The following is a 22,265-nucleotide window of genomic DNA, read 5'->3' on the forward strand; positions in this document are numbered from 1 at the left end:
TACTATTTTTTTTTTCAATCCTGCCACACCCTGTCTTTAGATGGAAAAAAAAAGGTTCATGATGATAATGATGATGATTTTTATGGGTTTGAATTTTGAGAGAGAGAGAGAGAGAGAGAGAGAGAGAGAGAGAGAGAGAGAGAGAGAGAGAGAGAGTAAAATGGGATGGGCAAGCAAACCGTGGTGGGTGGTGGTTTTCTTCGTGAGTCCCAATTTCATGAGTGAGTTAAATGGAAAGCAATGCAAGTAGGTACAGAATAGGGATGGGGAAAGGCAGGCAGGCGGGCGCACAAGAGCACTTATAGCGCTGGGAAATAAGAGAGAAAAAAAAGAAAGGAAAAAAATGGAAAGAAAAACAGAAAAACAATGATCAGCATGCAGTATTTAGTTAGTGGGGATTTCATTACTTGATTAAATCCTGGGTAATACCTAAATAATAAATGCCATGCGAATCACACGAAAAACTGGCACTTCAGTTTCATTTGAGTAAATCCCAATTATGATGAACATGTCTATGTTTTCTCCTCTGTGACGCCTTCTATTGTAATTCATCTTATCCTGACGTTTAAACGGCTCTTACTGCACAATTGGGCTCCCTGAATTAAGTCTCTCCATCGTCATCGTCGTCGTCGTCATCGTCACCATCATCATCATCATCCTGGCCTTTTACTTTCTCATTATCGTCATCGTCGGCGTCGTCATCGTCATCATCATTATCATTATCCTGACCTTTTATTTTTTACCACAGGACAGACTGATGTATGATGCAGAAAAACAGAAAGAGAAACGGGAGAACTATCAAAGGCATGTCAGATGAAATGGGCTACAAAATCATTCACACATCATTCACGCCCGTGGAACCCATACTACATCTTCACATATGTTTTGGGTGGTTCTCTGGCTAGTTATGCATCTCATACGACTGTCACGTAAATACTACCATAAAAATAAAGTTTCGAACCAAAGCCCTAATTAAAGTATTTGGTCTCTGTCGGCCAAATTACAATAATCTTGCATTTAAAAAAAAAAAACTTCAAGTACGATGATGTATTATTATCCTTTACTGCTACTACCAACGGAAATTTTTATTGAATTAGGGACAGATTTTAGTGATGAACAGGTCAATAAAGACTAACCCCTCCAATTCCAAGGTCTCTTAAAGGCTGCATGAAATCCCCTGAAAGATGCAAATAATAAAATACACTATACGTCATAGAAGAAAAGTGGTTAGTGAGATATGGGTCGCACAAACACGCCTGCAAACAAGTGGAGTGACTGCTGATTACTGCTTATGGAGTCTCGTAGAGGGGAAAATCAAGAAGGGAGTGGGAGAGACTGTCGGTGTACATGTGAGAGAGAGAGAGAGAGAGAGAGAGAGAGAGAGAGAGAGAGAATCGGGCAGGGTTAGTCCGATGCTCTTTGTAATGTTTCCAGCACTTCCCACTATAACACACGGCCAACGCATTCTTCGTCCATAGTGTCATATAGTTTTGTATATAACCTCTACTAAATTCTTTTTTTTTTTTCTTTTGGGGTGTGTACAAAAAATCAGATGCAGTATAATTAAATGGGTGGACATGTCGACTGACCCATATTCGGCGGTTCTTACCTCAGGGTATGAGTGTATCTGTGATAAGTGGTGTTCAGAAACTCTCGCTGCATTTTACAGAAAGCAATTGTTATGAGACTTCTTGAACACCCTGCACAATATAATAATACTAGTAATAACAGCAATTTTATTCAACTCCATCCTTTGGTGGGAAAAAAGGTCTAGATTATGATGAGCGGGCGGGTAAGGACTTTTGTTTTTTGCTGCTCAGCCTCCATGAGCTCTACAAGGGAGGCTAATCGAAACTAAATTAAATTCTTAAGTAACAGCAGAAATAAACTACAAATAGACGTCATCGCATCTAAGACAAACTCATGCACTGTGAGAAGCTATTTCTAACCTGCTTCCTTCATATGATTTTTTTTTTTTTTACGCTTTCGGATGCCGCCTATGTAGTGAGAGATAATGGAGGCGAAACATAAATTCCCCAGTTGGAAAAATCTCCTCTCAGCTGCATAAAATCATCCGCAAATCGTTACGACAATGTGGAAGATGACGTTACCATACTCAAGGAAGTAATGGAAGTATACGCTGCCATACTCAAGAAAGAATAAGTGGAAGAATACCCTATCATATTCACGGAAGAATAAGTGGAAGAATACCCTACCATACACAAGGAAGTATAAGTGGAAGAATACGCTACCATACCCAAGGATTTATGCTGAACCCTCGTCTGTAAGTAGTACCAGTTAAGTGGAAAATACGATACTTGGTCGAAAGGTTTATCCCCATCAGACCAATGATGTGATTTGCATATTAGTTTTGCTACCATCGGACAATTTTTGCTTTAGTAAGGAAAACTGTCCAGCACCGAACGGGCTAATATCCAACTCTTTCAGTTCATGCCTATTTTCCATCTATCAATCTATCTATCTATCTGTTTATAGCCAGACGCCTTAATCATGTAAGCCGTTGCGACAAACGACTCGTCCCCAAGTCAACCTGTTCTTTGTCATCAAACTATCCATCTTCAGTTCACTATTTACCTATTCACCCCATCCCTCTATCATCATCAGTTTCCCCGGTTCCTCCCCTACCCTTCACGTCACTCACAATTACTCTCCTAGGCAATCTCTTTTTCTCTATTCTCTCCACATAAACAGACCATCATAAGTTTCTTCTAATGCTCTCCTGCACATCCGCATCAACACCACAACGCTTCCTCAACTGTCTGTCTGTCTCTCCGCGTAATTTCACAGGCTCCTTTCATTTAACCATTTCTATCTTAAAGTGATAAAAATCATCTCAAGGAAGCTAGAATAAAATAGAGAATACGTAATAGTAACCAAGGAGTAAAGGAGGTACACCTGAACCACACAGAGGGCAGGAGCTTGTGTGGAATTACCTGATTACCAGTCTGAACACGAGCTACCTTCACACGGCCTTCCCATAAGATTAGCGTGTGTGTGTGTGTGTGTGTGTGTGTGTGTGTGTGTGTGTGTATAAGCCGGCGTCCGAAACACTACCAGTTGTTAGTAAAGCACCAATTTAAAGGAGAAAACAACTTAAACAGAATACTATTGGAACACATTAAACTGAACCGTTCACTACTTAAACTTAAGACCAAACAGAACACTACATTAAAACACCACTAATTAAACAGGACATTATTTAAATAGATCACCATTTAAGCAAGCAGAACACCACTTAACCAGAACACTGCATCCCAGACCCCTGAACAAAACACTACATAAACAGAGTACAACAGAAGTAGGAAATGTAGGCAAGGTTAACGGTGACGTAAAAAAGATCAATTACTCAACCGGTAGACATTTCCGGAGATGCGGTGGCTCGATGGGTAGTGTACTCGTCTTGTGATGTGCGTACCTCGAGTTCAGAGTTCGAAACCAGACACGTGGCGGATATTTCAAGTGGATATTGGTAGTAAGTCCTTTCACATGGCTGCATAACTCTCTCTCTCTCTCTCTCTTTGCATGTTAAAGGTAATGTTCTCACCCTCTTGGTTCTGCCGATATTTTGCAAACCTCACAAAAACATAGTCAATGCAACACACTAACTTTTACATGCATCACTCCCCCTACAGACACTCCCTCTCCCATTCGTTCTTCGCCAGCATGAGGAAGGATTGATTATGGCTACCACTCCCTACCTCCGAGAGAAAAATTCCAGTCCCTGCAGTGGACTACATAAGGATTTTTGTGGGTACATTTTACAGCTGCAGACATTTCCAGTTAAGATAAGGAGCATAATTAAACACTAAACAGGAGGGATGAATTAACATTTTTTTTAAAGTTAAAATGGATGGACCTTTTCAAAATAATCGCTTCACTTCGAGAGGTCGTGGTAAACTGGAAAAAAAAAAAAAATGTTTATACAGCTGCACGGTAAAATAAAAATACCCGTCTCTGTGGTGAAACATTGGCAAGCTGAATTTCATCATGAGAGAAAACACAGGCTACACTGCACAAAGCTAAGTGACTTTCCGTGCGGGGGTCTGTGATGCAAACTTTTACAGGCTTCGGACAAGGTACCCAGGTGAGAGAGGCCTGTGGGACGGGTCGCTTACATCACGCCTGGAACTCAGAGCTCAGATTCACAAACACACTTACGATCAATTACCTGTCGTAACTATAGGGGATTTATTCTAACTGACAATGATCTCAAGCCCCCTTCCAACGCAGCTGATGGCCAAGTGTAGCCAGAACTGGAGGGATGATTTTGACTAGCAAACCAAGGAGATTCTTTCCTTCCTTGTAACTAAGGCTCATCGAATTTCATGCATCACGCCTTGGCATTTAAGTTGTGGGAGTGTCCCCGTTTCGCCAGATTAAAACAGACTAACTATAGTATCTACTCTTTCTACGACGGACAGGGAAAGGGGTGTGCAGGAAATTCCCACGTATTCCGTTCATGCTGGAAAAAAAAAAAAAAAGTTACTTATGAGACAAAATTGCTCATATGTTTGTGAATCTCAGGCCAGGCTTGTTGGAAGCGTTGTTAGTCAACTATGAGAGTGCGGGTACGTGGTCACGGCATTCAGTTTATGGGTGTAAGTAAACAGGGAAAATTCTTTTAGGACTTTACCTCCTTGAGCCAAAAACCGCCTACCAAAGTAACAGATTTAATCTATACGGACGCGTATTTCTGTTGGGACTTGACTGAACAGGAATTAGTTACTGAAATCATCTCCATTTCATTATATTTTCAGTATTTTCTAAGACAGATGGATAAACTATTTTCAACTCAGAATCAGTGAGACATATCCATGGCAGTGCATTAATTCACTTTTACGTCTATAACAGTCAGTGATATAGCACTGGCGGTCCATGAATTCGTCTATAACAGTTACCGAGTTACTGAGTTACACTTGCAGTACATTAATTCAGCATCAAATCTAAGAAAATCAGTGAATTCTAAGATTGGTAGTGCATTACTTCAAGGTTATAACAGCCACTGGGATATGGCACTGGTAGAACATTAATTCAAGTCTAAAACTGTCAGTGTTATATAGCAATGGTAGTGCATTAATTCGTCTAAAATAGTGTTATATAGCAATGGTAGTGCATTAATCTAAGTCTAAACAGTCAGTGATATATAGCACTGGTAAGGCATCAATTCAGCCTGGAGACTAAAACTGAAAGATAATGAACTTGTGCTCGCCCGCGATGGTTACAATGAGGAGCGAGGGTACATTTGGTTATGACCGGTCCAACACGCCTGCAGTCGTACATTATGCATTTTAAGAGGCACGCTGATCCACCCCTCCTGTCAATAAGCCCGAGGCCGACGTGGCCGCCACAATGCCCGATTAACCCCCGACTGTCAACATCAACACCACTCGTGAAGGTAAGGCCATTTTTCTCGAGCGCCATGCTCGTGCCTTTTAACCTCGAGTTTAATGGAGCTTATCGGCCTTTTAGCATTGTTCATTAGCGCATCTTAAGAGCTCAGTAAATCGCCCTATCTCCGAATGTCGACCTCAAGCACCCACCTACCTACCTCAGTGTGGTCGGACAAGAAAAGCGGTAAAGTAAGGAGGTGGTTGAGCTGAAATTACCCTATCTTAGTGCGCTGAGCTTGGATGCTTATCTTCTTCCCTGTGGTCAAGCAGGAAGAGAAGAAAAAGAGGAAGGATCAAAGTAAGCTTTACCCACCTCGTAACATTAATTACGAATTGTTATCTCCCTCTCTATGACCGAATAGGAGAGGGAACACAATAATACGTACAGTTGAGCTATCCTGATCCTATCTTCATACGTCAAGCTGGAATATTTACTTCTTTTGTGCCCGACTCTGTGCACACATTAAACAATACATACCCTGAAGTTCAGCAATCTTCATTTAGGCAACAGATGACCCCACACACTTTCCCTTGCCATTGCTAAAGAGATAATACCATCCAGTCTATAATGAAGCAGCTAAGGACTACAAAATTTAGGGCTGGTGTGGTGGTATTAGCAGAAGGAAATGTCTGTGGGTCTAGTAGAAGATAAACTAAAAACATTCTTAACGAAATTCTTTACTTTAACTATTCCCTGACCCTGCAGGGATTGATTTAGAGACCTCACAATCAGCAGTCTACTCCTTTACCACTTGACCACCTCCCTCTTGTTGATCAAGCAGGAGGAAACACTCCAAGAGTCAGAGGAGTGTAATTCGGCCTATCCTCAACCCCATCAGGAAAAAAAAAAAAAAATCCGTTTCTGCCACTCCCAGACGATTTTACTCAGCTTATCATAGAGAGATATTTCCGAACTCGAGGAGTTAGATACAACCTTCATTAACCCCTTCACAACGAGACTTCCTCTAAACAGTATCAATCCGTCTCATCGGTGGCCAGCTGGAAATACACACACACACACACACACACACACACACACACACACACACACACACACACACACACACACACACACAAAAGGTGTTCCTGAAGTAAAAGTGTAACTGTTCCATTACTTTCCTCCCTCCTACACAGCAGTCTAGCAAGGGACGGAGACTAACCCCCTCTGCATTACACTATTTTTTCATTTTTATCTAATAGCTTGCTCACACCAGGTGACTTTATTCAGCTTCTGGGAGATCTATTATACTGAATGAGTTAATGAGGGACACATCCAACTCTTCCAGGCTGAAAACTCTCTCCTAAGATGAATAAAATCGTCTGAAGGTAGTAATAATATAATATAAAAGATATCATCATAGTGAAGACGGAAAAATGGCAAGGAACACGAGCAGGGGACGAGGGAATGGGTGAAAAAAAGGGAACAAAAAAAGACAAAAAAAAAGGCTACGAAGGAACGGACAAGAACAGAGAGAGAGAGAGAGAGAAAGAGAGAGAGACGACGCAGACTCCCTTGACTGATAGAAGCCCTCATCTCTACTGCACACTCGCCTACATGCTCTTATCGCCAAAGGTGTAACAGGAGAAGGGGAACTAAAAAAAGGTTACAGAAAAGGAGACAAGGGAACGAACAAGAAAAGGAGACAAGACGACAAGCAAAACATGGGATTAGAGGAAAAACAAGAAAGGAAGTCAAGAGGAAGAAAAACGGGAAGAAACACAAGAAAAGAAGACGGGAGGAGGAACAATAAAGGAAGACGGGAAGAACAAGAATAAAAGGAGGGAAGGGAGCGAATGGACGACGGATGGAAAAAGAAACAGCAACTACAGGACGAACATGAAAATAAAAAGGACGAAAGGACAAAAAGGAGGACAAGAGAATAAACGAAAATGAAATGAGAATGAGACGATAAACATGAACATAAGTGGGACGAAAGGAAGAAAATGCTTCGAGAGAGCGAAGAAGAAAATGAGAACATGACGGCGAACAAGAATTGGGACATGAGGGCGAACATCAAAATACAGTGGAAGAACACCAAAAAGGAATGATAATATGAACAAGCAAATTGGACAAGAGGAAGAGCAAATGAAGGTAGGTCCCCGTGACTGATGAAGCCCCCTCAGCTCTACCTGCCTGTTCTTATCGCCAAGGGTGTAACTGGATGCCGGGAGGATAAATCGCGTCGCCCGATCAACTCATTATGAAGTGATCTAAGGTGTAAGTCTGGGCGCTCCTGATGGGGGACGACGAGGGTGTAAGTGGTTGGCGCAGGCAAGACGACCACTGGTAATTGACTCTTGTTGATTGGGTGGGCAGGAGCGAAAGGTTGCTGGGTGGGTGGGTGTGGATGGTGAGGTGGAGGAGGGAAATAACGAGTAAAAGGGATGAGAGTGTGAGACAATGAGTAAGGGATGAGAGGATTCGAGGGAGTCGGAGGTTGAAGCAGGCAAAACGACAAATGGTAATTAATTCCTGTTGATTGGGTGGGCAGGAGAGACCCGTTGCTGGGTAGGTGGGTGTGAATGGTGAGGTGGAAGAGGGAAATAGCCAGTAGATGAGAAGAGAGTGTGAAACTGCGGGTGAGAGATGAGAGGGTGAGAGGAAAATATGTGGTGAAGATGGCGAGTGTTGGAGAGGGAGATTGAAGAACTAGAGGTCAGGGAGTAGGAGGAGTGTGCAGTTGGGAAGACAGTGTATTTTCGTTTTAATTATGATGGTCGTTCATTTAGTGACTGTCATACCCTGTTATTCTGTTTGTTCTATTATTCCATTATATATGCTCTTGTTATACTATCAAACACTTCAGCTTTAATACTCTGGTCCTATTTCAGCCTTCTACAAGTTTTATCCTATGTTCAGCCATTTAATATCTCGGCTGCTTCCATATCATTAGGAACCTGCTATTTTGTTATGGCTAATATTTTATTATCCCGATGTTTTATAATTTATTCTTGTTTTCCTATTCATTACTATTTTAATCACTTCTCATCTCGCTGACATCCACCATAGCTCATTCTCTTGTTCGCTTACCTCCCCCCCTCCACACACATAGGCTACATTGTATTCACACACAGTGAAACACTTGCACACACACACACACACACACACACACACACACACACACACACACACACACACACACACACACACACAGGCCACATTTCCACGCTGCCAAATTCGGTGATGCGCAAAATAATATATCGAGGAGAAAAATTCCAATTCGTGTGGGGCCTCCTTGTCTGCCAAAGCCTCCCACACCGCCTATCCCCCTACCCAAACCACGCCTGCCTTCTGAAGCTACTAAGGCGTCTCATTAAGAGTTAATTGGCAGACTCAAGACTCTCCCTTCTCTGACTGACAAGCTGCCCTCACCCCTTCACCTGACTCAGTTCGTTGATTTCCCACAGAGATGAGATAATGTGGGAGGTGGAGGGAGTTATCGTCATTTATTATTAATGTTTTTATTATTATTATTATTATTATTATTATTATTAATGTTACTACACTATACTACTACTACAACAATTATTATTATTATTATTATTATTATTATTACTCTGACACACATGGTTACCCCATTCATGAAGAAGTTAGGGCTTACTGATCAAATTATGCCACCCAGGGATGGACGAGTGGGCACTTTCACCTTAAATTTTTGCATTAAAAAGCATAGCCGCGAGACCCTATGCTCCTGATAAAGAAATAAAGGAAGAAGAAGAGAAAAGTGTGTGAGATGGAGGGAGGATGTATAATGGTAAAGAGAACACGGAAATTTACGAGAAAAGAAAATGAGGAACCGAACATCAAGAGCGTGGAGGGGAAAAGTGTGGAAGATGGACGGAAGATGCTAAATGGTCGACAGCATAAATTCAGACGATGGAAAGATGAGGCAGGAGCGAGAAGGCATATAAGAGACGGTGGAAGGATGTACAAGAGAATATAGGCATGTTATTCAACTAAACCAATGACTTCTATCTTATTCTGTTCTTGTTACCTCCATGCAATTTCATTCACTTTACGATACTCTTTCACAATTAGAGGTGTAGCAGACAGCCTTCATTGACACTGGCACTTATAGAGGTCCTTCATTTGCTGCATAAAATCGCCCGGTAATAAAAAGAATAAAGTGAAAATTAAGGAGTCGTAGTGAAGGGGATAAGATGATGGAAGCGTGATGGGAGGAAGACCGAGAATTGGGGAAACTATGGTAGGGGACATAATGGTAGCCAGTGTAAGCATGTTAACCCTCTAATTGTTGTACCTTTTCTCGTCATGGGAGGATTTACATGGAGGGTAATGAGACAGAAGCTATAAGTCTCAGTCCTGTGGTAGCCCCCATGTAACTTAATAAATGACCTTAAGTCGGTAAAGCTTAAGTCCGTAAAGCTTTAAGTCGGTAAAGCTTAAGTCGGTAAAGCTTAAGTCCGTAAAGCTTTAAGTCGGTGAAGCTTAAGTCGGTAAAGCTTAAGTCCGTAAAGCTTTAAGTCGGTAAAGCTTATGAGCAGCGTAAGTAAAAAGTCTGGAAACAGGGGAATGAGCAGATGATGGAGAGAGAGAGAGAGAGAGAGAGAGAGAGAGAGAGAGAGAGAGAGAGAGAGAGAGCATTAAATCAACAAAAAGGGAAAACATTTAATATTCCTCTATGTTTCCAGACTACTGACTTCACTTGTGGAAGAGTTCTGGCAATATTCTGTTAGCAGTATAAAACTTTAGTATCTCTTGTAAAGTATCATACAGTACAACGTCTTTACAAAACACAACGGCAATGTTTGTTTTGTGTCATTGCAACATGAGACAATAGTTTCTTTATGTATATATTTATGTACGTATGTGTGTATGTATGTATGTACGTAAGTAGTATGTATGTATGTATGTACGTACGTAAGTAGTATGTATGTATGTATGTAATTAAAAGGGCCTTTAAACACATTTATAGGTATTTTTAGTACTTAAGTACTCCTCGTCCGGCCTCCGCACCTGTCTCGTACTTCACTCCATCTAAAGCCCGACGACTTTATTCAGTTGAGAAAGAGTCATAGGAGGATGAAGGCGCATTCCATCACCATTAGTCCTCTCATAATCTATTGCAGACCATTTTATTCAGCTGCGTGACTCACAGGAACCTGAGAGATTTAAGCTGATGAGAGCAAAATAAGAGGAAGGCAAATAGCGTGGAGTAGAGAAAAATGGAGGAAAATTTGTAACATATTTGAGGGATGTATACTGTCGAAGTGCAACCAGATCACTTCCTTCACTACAGCATTTTTTGTTTTCTTTTTCTTGGTCTTGCCTTCCAAACGATTTTATTAGGATATGAAGAGACTTCTGACCCGTATGGATCAGAAAATAGCCTTCAGTAACTCCTTCAATGAGGGAGCCCTTTCCTAAGTTGAATAATCGTCTTGAAGTAGGAAAAAATAAACTTAATGGCTGCAGACCACCTGATTCAAGGGCTTAAGGTTATGGGAGAATGAGAAGAGGAAGACCCAGAGTTAGGAGGAAGGGTGATGGGGAGGCATAGCGGCATGGAGGAGTGAGGGAAGATTGGCGTTGAGTACCAGTAGTCTTTTATTCTTCGTGACCAGCCTCGGTGAATTTCAAGATTATGCGATAGGAAACAGGTGAGCTTAAAGAAAACAGCAGTGATTACCAATGTAAAAAAAAAAAAAAAAGACAAAATGGATATACACAAATGGTAGAAATCGCAGGTGATTACAATCTGAACAATGATAATCTGAGACAAGAAATAAAGAAAAGGAATCTTCAGTAATAGGTTTCTGTCGCCTATTACCGGAATTCTCCCAAGTAAAAAAGAACCGCTGGCGATTACAAAAATGAAAATCGATGAAAATGATGCTGCAGGAGAGGGGATAAAATTGTCTCTAGAACCTCCACTGCGAGAGCTCTCCACAAAGCTACGCAACATAGTGCAGGTATGTGGGGAGGATTAGAATTATAAAAGAAAAGTAAATGTTCTACAGTGATTAAAACCAGGATATACAAGACAGGAAAGGGCAGAAAAAGTTAAAACTGCAGGAATGTCACCAGTATCATCTGAACCTTGATGAGAGAATTATTTAGGATGTAAAGGACCTATAGTCGAATGAAATTGTGGGACCGTGTGCAGAGTATTGTATAGTGTCATTTCTGGGGTTGCATATAAGGCCTAGGGTCCTGGCTCCATTGGCTAACCTATAAACAGACTCTTGAGTCTAGGCTATGCACAAGATGAAGTGAAATGCTAAGTCAAACCCAGCGGGAGAGAGACACAATAGGTTGGGGGACATACGAGCCCCTGCCACAGAGGGAGAGAAAGAGATATTCAGTCAAGGATACAAACGGTGGAGAACAAAGGAGACGCGACCCGAGGGAGCTGCTCAGCAGACGACGGGTAAATGGGATACAAGGACGCTGATTGATGAAACCCCATCCAACTTGGCATCCTCGCAAGTGTCAATACGAAATTGCAGGTCTCAGACTCAAACCGAGATTTCTATCATGATATATTAATTTTCCACGCAGAGGTAAATAAACTCATCACACAAGCATCGGCGTGGGTGTGTGGGATGGGTTGATGTTAATCTTGAAACTGCATCATCTGTTCTCAAGTACGTTTTGTATTTTTCTTATCTTTATTTCCACTTGGCACTGCTGATAGTTCTACATTAACAGCTCTCCAAGTCCACTTTTTTACCCAACCCTTCTTATCTACTAGTGGGAACTATGGTTAAGATCTTAGTGATGATGATATATTTTTTAAAACTTTATGTGTATTTTATTGTCGTAATTATCTGCTTTCAGATTTTTTTTCTAATATTCTTATCTCCATGTTCACTGGGCATTCACAAATGATACTTTCCTTGTTATCTGGCTTTCCCAGTCCCATTTTATATTCCACCCATCTAATCTGTTAATGGGAAGCAGGTTTAGAATTATAATGGTGTTTTTCTCATATTTTCAGTGAATTTTAGAGGCAAGGTTAGAAGTAAGGCAATTAACTCACTTAGGCCCGTATTCAAGTCGGTTAAGGAAGCTTGGTAGCACATTTTCTTGACCAGTTTATCTCTGCATTTGGGACGGTTATATGCACTTGTAAAAGACTTATACAATACTTATAACAAAAAGATAAAGGTAAAGTACGTATTAGAGCGTCGCCGGGTGTAATACGTGAAGTAAAATAGCTTTGAAAGAGGTGTTAAGAAAGTCTCCTGAGCCCACGAGAATGGTGTTGTTAGGTGCCTAGATTTTCCCCTGAACAGACAACACCCTCTAAGGTCACCCTGAACACGTTTATAGGAGACAGCCTTACAAACCAACAATTTCTCTCTCTCTCTCTCTCTCTCTCTCACACACACACACACACACACACACACACACACACACACACACACACACACAAACCAACAATCCCCTCTCACATTCCACTTTCATCCCACACTCACTATTTTCCATCTCTCACATATTTTAGCTACGAGAATACCCTAAAGTATTCTAGTTCATTCATGGCGTGATAAATATAAAGCATTTTGCCCTAATTATCACATGACCCTTTGAATCTCCACGGGTTCCGATTCTTTAATAAATTTCAGTAATAAAGAGTTAACAGGTACAGGTGGAAATGCTAATAATGAGCCTTTACTGATAAGCCAAGAGGGAAAACAAAGAGGCACACACCAATAGGGAAAAGAGGTGTACAATACTGAGAATACGGATAGGTATCTTTCATGCCCCGGCACACATCCACACACACACAGGGCAATATCCTTGTTGGGTATATATTTCGTACTATATTTTTCCAGTGACTTGTCTTGCACGTTCGCCTGAATATCCTCAAGTATATTATTTAAGCAAAATCTGTCGATATCAAGCATTTCAGTCCCATAAAATATTTATTATTTTTTTCTTGCACTCTTCAGACGCTTATGTTCACCCAGTTGATTTTTCGAACCTTCATTACACCTCTTCTACGAGGACCTCTAAGGAGAATGAAACCATTTGGTTGCTACAAGTCTTTTAATGTAAGAAAATGACATCACTGGAATGAAGTTGCTAGAAAAGATGTCAACTGCATAGAAGAGAATATGAGGGCGATATTAATATACTGTATAAAATAAATCCTTTAAGCAGAGGCGCAACGAAGTTCCTTATGCCAACAAAAATAATCGTGGAGGGAGTCCTGTTCGCGGTAAAGTTCGATGGCAAACACACAACACCCAGTTTTCCCATTTCCTCTTGCCCTCACGTCCTCACTCTCCGTCAAGATAAACATCACCGGGGTACGCCAGACTCCCCTTGAACGATTTCTCACTCCTACGTGTTTAGTCGGTAATGGTGGACGAAGGTAGCATTCGGGCCACTTTATCTGTCAGGTTGTGGTGAGGCCTCTCTCTGCACGCCACTGTAACACAAGAACCGCAAGCATCCCGTCCCCCTATCTTCCCTCAATTCACACGGGGCAATTTTGTGCTTGTGGCGAGAAAGGTGTGCAATTATCACTATATTTGCTCCGGGACCCAGGCGATTGTCTTTGAAGGAGCATGGCAACCACTCACTTTGATCATCGTATTCTCGAAAGATATATTGTGGTATGAACGACAATCTGATCACGGGCGGGCACAATAACAGGCCAGTTCATTGCTGGGTGTTTGTGCTCTCAATTACCCTGATGGCTTCTACTCATGATCGCTGCCGCAAACGGAGCTCCATGCAATGCTGGGGTAAACTCGCCCCCCTCCTCTCCCCCCGTCCCTCCCATACCCTTACTCTGTCTCCCTCCCTTGCTCTCTCCCAGCACCGCATCAGCCTGCTCCCTCCCATCCCAACACTGTCTCTGCCTATTCCCTCACTCCCCATCTCTCCACCCCCTCTCTTCCTTACCCCTGCATTTGCTTACTCCCACGTTCCTCTCCCCACTTTTCTGTCTCTCAATTTGTTCCCCTCCCCACATAGCCCCTGCTTCTACCTTACAGCTCTCCCACCTTTCCTTTGTATCTTCCCTTCTCTCCCCATCTAACTCCAAATCTTATTCCACCATCGCTCCCCACCACCCTTTGCTCCCTTCTTAACCCAACTTCCATTTCGCTTCCTGCTCCCTCCCCTCTCCCCTTGTTCCTTTCTCATCCCTACGTCTGCCTCCCCCTTCGCTCCTCTCCCCAGCTGCGTCTCTGTCTACACACCCACTCCCCTCCCAACTCTACCTCTGACTCTCATTCACTCCCCTCCCAGCCTTGCTTCTTCTGTCTCCCCCTCACCCTCCTCCCAGCTCTAATTTTTGTTTCCCCACACACTTCTCTCTCAAACCTACCTCTGTCTCTCCCTTCACTTCCCTCCCAACACTGCGTTTGCCTCACTCCCTCTCATTCCCCTCCCAGACCCTACCGTCTCCCCCTTTGTTCCCCGCTTATGTCCTGCCTCTGTCTCCCCCTCTCCTCGTTCCTCTTCTGTTCTCTTCCTATATCTCTTTCCTCAACTCTAACTTATTCTTCATCTCCCTTCTCGCTCTCCTAATCCTATTTCTGCCTAGTTCTACAGTCTCTTGATTTTATTCAGCTTAGTGGTGGGTCCTCGAAGTGAAGCAAGTCAGCCTGTTCAGTAAGGATCATTCTATATTTCATTCTTGCCATCTGCAGGTTATCTTCTTTGGTTCAAGGAGACTTCTGGCAGTGAAGGGCTTGAGGGAGATCACTATTATCACACCAAGCGCGAGAGCTCCGTACCAGGCCAAATATAGCTGTCTCGGCGTAGTCTTGATGTAACAGCAACACACACACACACACACACACACACACACACACACACACACACACACACACACACATAAACATTCATACAAGCAAACACACACAAACACAAAAAACTAATATTCATATAACCACACACACACACACACACACACACACACACACACACACACACACATAAACATTCATACAAGCAAACATACACAAACACAAAAAACTAATATTCATATAACCACACACACACACACACACACACACACACACACACACACACAGATACAAATAAACAGGCACAGGATTCACACCAGCAATTCATATGTAGGTAGCCAGAGACAGGTAGATATGATTTCTCCCGACGGTCACTCAAATAAACAAGTAAATATGCGAATGCCACACCCTGATAAGAAGACAGACAGATACAAAGATTCACACTGTTAGGCTCCTAAGTCTCACTCAGCTAAGTAAAATCGCCTGGTGTTTGCTGGAACTGGGTACTAGAGTTGTGCAGAGAATGAGAGGGTTATGGGGACACTAACACTCTCATGCTCCTAATTTTTCTCTCTCAGCTTTTTGAAATCGTCTGGCGTTAGCTGGAACAGAGTACTAGAGTAGACCCGAGAATAAGAGGGTTATGATTACAGTATAAATGTTCTCAGGTTCCTATATTTACTCTCAGCTTATTAAAATCGTCAATGTTAGTTGGAATGAAATAAAAAAAAGACGAGGCGACCATGAGAGGGTTAATAAGCAACAAGACAAATGCACAGACCCATATTGTTAAGTGTCGTATACCTGGACAAAAACGCAATGCAAAAAAAAAAAAAAAAGTGGACAGATGCACAGATAGGTACGAAAATAATAAAAACAGAAGTATAGATTTACATACACAGGTTGATACGAATATATACAGAAAGTGGATACACATACATGGAGACAGAGTGATACACAAATAATCAGGTCAATACAATGTAAAGACGAATAGATATACACCTACAGTATATACCTAGATTCATATGTGCATTCACTGATACACAGCTAAATACGTAACCTGATAGACACCTAAAAATTAATGTGCACCGAAAGGTAAACATATGTTTTCGTATTCGAAGAGTTAAACAGACATGTAAATATTCAGACAGACGCACTGGCATATACAAACACACAGATTATAAGCGGACACATACACATACTCATACACAGGTAGATACAGTCACATGCGTACATAGATAGATGCAAAGACAGACATGTAGACGGACAGACACATACAGAGACACAGAGCACGAAGCCGTTTGGTAGTGGTACTTCTAATACAAGACACCTTCCCAGTTCGGCGGTGCCTGGTGTGAGCAGGAGCATTAATGTCTCCTAAAAACAGTGCACCACGCCCTACACACGCCCTCCACCCTCACCAACAATACCCCCAGCATTTTTTTACCTTCCTGGGTGCGATTCTCGGCCTATTTGTTGATTAATTTCGCATCGTGCCCGTGGACACCTCCGACCCTAAGTCACCTGCGGATCCACGTTAATACTGAATGCCGTCATGTGCCCGTCAGACCTGAATCTCAAGGAGCCAAGTGATCGCGCATACCAACACTTGATCGCACCTGCAGGGCGTGAGAACAGGGCCGTGTCGGGGAACAAAGATCAAGTACTCGTGGACTTGGTGGGCTACCTAGCACCTCTTACTAAATTATTTATCTTACATATTACGCCTGTCAACTTCCCAGAATGTTCTTTAAGCCTTTCTGGTAACACCACATGCTGCATCATTAATACACACGATAATGTTAACATCCTGTAGGCAGAAATAATGAGGTCCGTAAACAGCACTTTACTTGTAACTTGCCTGATGTTATCTTAAGTGTTGCTGGAACGGTTCAGTCTGCTGATGTGGGCATGGATGTGGCAGTGGGAGTAAGACATGAATAAACGATACAAGTTAGACACTGATAACACTGACTAGGCCGTTTCCACAACACACGAGGATGCATCTGGAGAAGCGGAGGAGGAGCGTTTTATATGGACCACCCTGTATACTGGTAACGGGGAAGTTCAGGTGACCGTGCTCAGGTGACGAGAATGGGAGACCGGGGCGATGCTGAGTCTCTCACCCTCCGTTCGTTGTCTCCTCTCAAAGGCCACACACATGTTAGCCTCTGATAACCGTATTATATATCCTACAGCTTCAGGTGCGAAGGAAGAAGGTTTAATGTGATTGATGAATAGTGACATCATCATCAATATCATCATCATCATCATCATCACCTAAACCTCTTTTCCCACCTAAGGATGGTGTGAAGTTCGTTGAGCGAGAAATAACCTGTTACTCGTAGAAGGAGAACTAGCAAAAGTTTGCCTAGGTAAATCCATACTGACAGGTGGATGAAATGGATGGGGGAGAAGCACGGAAAAGGGTTTATTGGTATTCTCGTCAGCTTAGGAGACTCTCTAGGTCCTCTTTCTTAATGGCTTATTACGCGTACTACACTTTCTTATTCCCTTTCCTGTCATTTATTTTCTTTTTACGCCCACACTGACTGCATAAGTAAAGCTCATAGGATTATTAACGGGATACAAGCAGAAATAATGTGCTAAGGAAGACGTGCTACAGAGCCTTCTAAGCTGATGAAAACACACATCTAGGTGGTTTATTTCTCTAACTCCTCGGAGTACAAATTCTCCCTGAAGATTGCCTCTTTGTAGTCGGAAATGCTGGAGAACTTTAACTCTCTCCTCGTTTTCCTTCCCATCCATGTTATCCACAGAAACATAAGATACAATCACCACAGTAAAAAAAAAAAAAAAAAAATTACCCTATCCAACTGTTTCAAAATTATTTTTAAAAAATGGACAGCTAGACGCAAATCAGTAACTCGGAGATACAGCGAAAGAAAGAGGTATGTAGAGGATATGATGAAATCCGAAAAATATGCTGGAGTGGGATAAAACAGGTCAGACTGTAGAAAACTGGAAGACTTTGCTCTACAACAGAGTATGAGAGAAGAAGATGAAAAAACAAAATGATTTACTATTGAAAATTCTGAAACCTCCCAGCTAAGAGACAACAAGCAACAAAGTGAATCATACCACCTAAAATTCTCCCTGGATGATGCACGTACAAATAGTGTTGATACCGAAAAATCTTGAATATCCCAACCACCAAAATGAAAACTGGCAGCAAAGAAAATCATACCACCCAATACGATTGCCCTTTCCCCTTTCCTCACACACACACACACACACACACACACACACACACACACAAACGTAAGAGCTAAATTAACACCATGACGCAGTTCTCCTTCGCCTTCATTATATTCCCTCCCAATGCACCCGCCCTCTGACACAACCCAGACCACCAGGAAGATGATCACCTGCGGCAGGGAAGGCTTCGGATAAGGGCCCTGGGTCGGGTCAGGTGTGATGTTGAAATAGCGAGCCACCTCCCTCCTTCGAAAGCCCCCATCAATTACCGATATTATTATCACGATAAGAACCTCACGTCTTGTCTCTCCTGATGGGATAAACAGACAGGGCTCGTATTTATAAAGGACATCAACTTTTCTTTCCGGAGCTGTACTTATAAAGGGTTCTAACTAATTTTTATGGTAACAAATCTCAGGAACAATTAATTATTATAAGGAATTATTCTTTGTTGTGTTTCACTCTAACCCTCACCTTAGTTTGGCTGTGATGTGTTTGGTGGCTGAATGAGTGAAGGAAAAATATATGCACGTAATCTTACCAGCATCAGCTTAGGAGAGTATATAAATATGATTCCAGGCGGCCTTGTTTAGCGGAGTGACATGGATACGTGGGCGGGATGGACACACGCAGGAAAACTGTGATTACATTATGCGAGTGTTTCTGGTTTATCTCGCTCCGATGGCGATATACCGAGAACTATTTCCTTTGACTTAACCCCTGCCGCACCAGAGATCTCCCTCAGGATGAAGAAATTTGTCTGGCCGTAAGAGATAGTTATTTCCTTCGACCGAAACCCCTTCACCTACAGAGATCTCCCTTAAGTTAAATTTAATCGTCTGGTGGTAAGCAAGAAAACACTGTGGTTACATTGTCTGTATTTCAAGTACTATCGCCAATTAACCACTTCAGTATCAGAGATATCTTCGTCGCTGAAAAGAATCGTCTGATGGCAAGCAAGGAAAAATGTACCGTCAGGGAATACAAAGGATTAATTGATTTATGATAATTTTTTTACCACTGAAAGTTCCTCCTAACCTCAACACCATTATCAAGCAGAAGCAAAAATAGTATATATAAGCTCTTCGGTTAAGAGGGAGTTTAATAGGCGTAAGTCTTATCTTAATGCATCTTCAGACAACGCAGCCTTCATCCGGATTTACTTTCCCTCCTTACCCCCAATCCTCTCTCTCACCTCCCTCTCCACAGATCCAGTCCCCTGCCTCCTGTTTCTCTTTCTCTTGGACTCCACCTCGTGTAAAACACACACACACACACACACACACACACACACACACACACACACAGATATCTATCTATATATATATCTATATATATATATATATATATATATAAACCCCCCACCCTCTCTCTCTCTCTCTCTCTCTCTCTCTCTGCCGATAAGAGACCCGACCCAACATTAAACAACCCGATAAAACACCGCACATCCAGACACTGCATGGGCGAGTACAGTAACCCAGTGCCCCTTCGTCGCCCTAAATCTTTACACCTGACGAGGCTCCAGGTATCTCCCGCTAGGTAATTACAGGTGCGAGACACTTCCACACGCTCTAAATAACCATAAAAGCTCGGCTGTTGGAGGGAATATGAAGTGAAATGGGTCCAGAGCTTCAATTTTTCTCTCTTAAGACTCCACTTTTACACTTTCTCTTTCCCTGTTTCCTGGTTCCCCCTCCCCCCACCCTTAGGCAGGAAGGAAAGGTCAGGATGGCGGTAATGATGATGACTCTCGCAGATCGCTTGTTTTGACAGAGTTCGCAGACTAATTATGGGGTTTCTTCTATACGTGGACCAGTGATTGTCAAATGAATAAGAACTGGATATTAAGTGACTATGACAAAGTTCTTTTTTCTTCTCCCTGACCACTTAAAATGAGACTTTCCATAATCTATAGAGTTTTATGCATGCCCATAATAGTGATAAAAAAGGTAATATATGAAATGGAGAATAGTGTAAATAAAGTGAACATCAAGTAAGCATAGTGATTATGAAGTGAATTTAGATTGTATAAGAAGTGATTAAGAAGTGAATATAAGGTGAATATAAAATGCAGGTGAATAGAATATAAAATGAATATTAAATATGAAGTCAAGGTGACTAAGTGTCAATGCTTCCCTTCGATCTCGTCTTGGAGTGACACGGTTCGGAACCCATTTATAAGCTTTAATGGGACCCCGGGATCGATGGTCAAATATTCATTAGTGGGCATTGGTGAGCCAGAAACACTGCTTGCCTGGAATATGTGGCAAGGGTAAAGTCCGTGTTTCGACACTTGATTATCGTGGCTGCTTTTATGATCAACAATGGACTACGCAATCATGCAGAATATTAGTGTTACGTTTATCAACATACATATACAAGCACACACATACATTCACATACATATGCACACACCCACCTATATGGGCATCCATGTAAATACATACATACATGCACACATGCACACGTACATTCATACATACATACATAAATGTATGCATACATACGCACATAAATTCATACATACAAACATACATACCTACATACATGCACACATACAAACATAAACATACATAAATACTGTACATACATACATCCTGCTCAGGTGTCCGAGGACTTCCTGGTGAGAGTGTAAAAATAGCTTTGCCTCATGATTACCAGAAGTCCATCAAACTCCTGTCTCAAGTTTGAAAAAAAAAAAAAAAAAAAAAAAAAAAAAAAAAAAAAAAACGATGCCAATGTGACACTAGTATAACTTGCACAAGAGTGTTGCTGTTGCCATATCAGCATACAATTGCTGTGGGTTTACATACATATTTTATTCTGGTCAAAACAGAGTAAATATATTCATAAGTTGCCTTAACAGGTAAAAGTTTATATTTGCTTCGATTCTGGCTAACAGTAGATCTTTATTCAGCTGCAAGAAACTCTCATCAAGTAGATGGCTTAATATTATGAATGCATTTCATCAGTCCAAAAGGTATTGACCTGTTTACTGACAACTCTCTTGAGGCACGAATCAGTGTGTTGTTCTTCTGTTCCACCGTTAGTTTACGATGTTTTGCACTGATACTCGCATGTGTCAGTCCGCAAAAACGCGCATCACGTCTGCAACCAAGCACCGTCCAGCCAGCATGCACAAGGAAAACTTCTATTTCCACCCACTGAGTTACGGGGCGTTCGCATGACCAGCTATTTCACATCACTCCTCGACACCCCAAGACCTTGTGACACACTGACCGAACGGCCCAAGTGTTGGCGAGGGTGAGCAAGCGGCCCTAGTGTCGGCAGGGGTGAGCAGTACTTCACCTCTTATTATCGTGAGTGCGTGAGGATGTTGGCAAATGCACGGGCAATATTCTCAGCGTTAGCCAAATCCCCTGAATGACCAAGAAGGGCTGATATGCCATGTCAGGTCGGATGAAGGTGATAGCGGTGGAGTGAGTGATGAAGCGTGGGGTAACTCCTGTAATGTGGATCTCTTGTGAAGGTTTAAGGACGTGTAGGGGAAATTAAGATAGACCGAGAGAGAGAGAGAGAGAGAGAGAGATAATGGGGACGATGATACGGAAGTTGAAGAGAGAGACGTTGATATGCACGTGTAAAGAGGAAACAGAGAGTGAGAGCTTAGGAAAAACTTCAAAAAGACAGAAGAAAATATACAAACAAGCAAGAGAAAGAAAATTAAAGACATGAAAGAACGGAACTGTAATATACCAGCAGAAAACACAGGAAAAGATATGAGTGAAAAGGAAAAGAGAGAGAGGATGGAAAAAATGAAGAAGGAAACGGAGAAATGCAGAAGCTAGGAAGAAAGAGAGACCAGGAAATAGAGAAGAATAAAATTAATAAACGAGACAGGGAGGTTTAAGAACAAGGAAGGATGACAGGGAAGGAGAAGGGAAA

Source organism: Coenobita brevimanus, chromosome 91 (genome assembly GCF_032717465.1).
Source record: "Coenobita brevimanus isolate Jiangsu-jjx chromosome 91, ASM3271746v2, whole genome shotgun sequence".
Classification (NCBI taxonomy): Eukaryota; Metazoa; Arthropoda; class Malacostraca; order Decapoda; family Coenobitidae; genus Coenobita; species Coenobita brevimanus.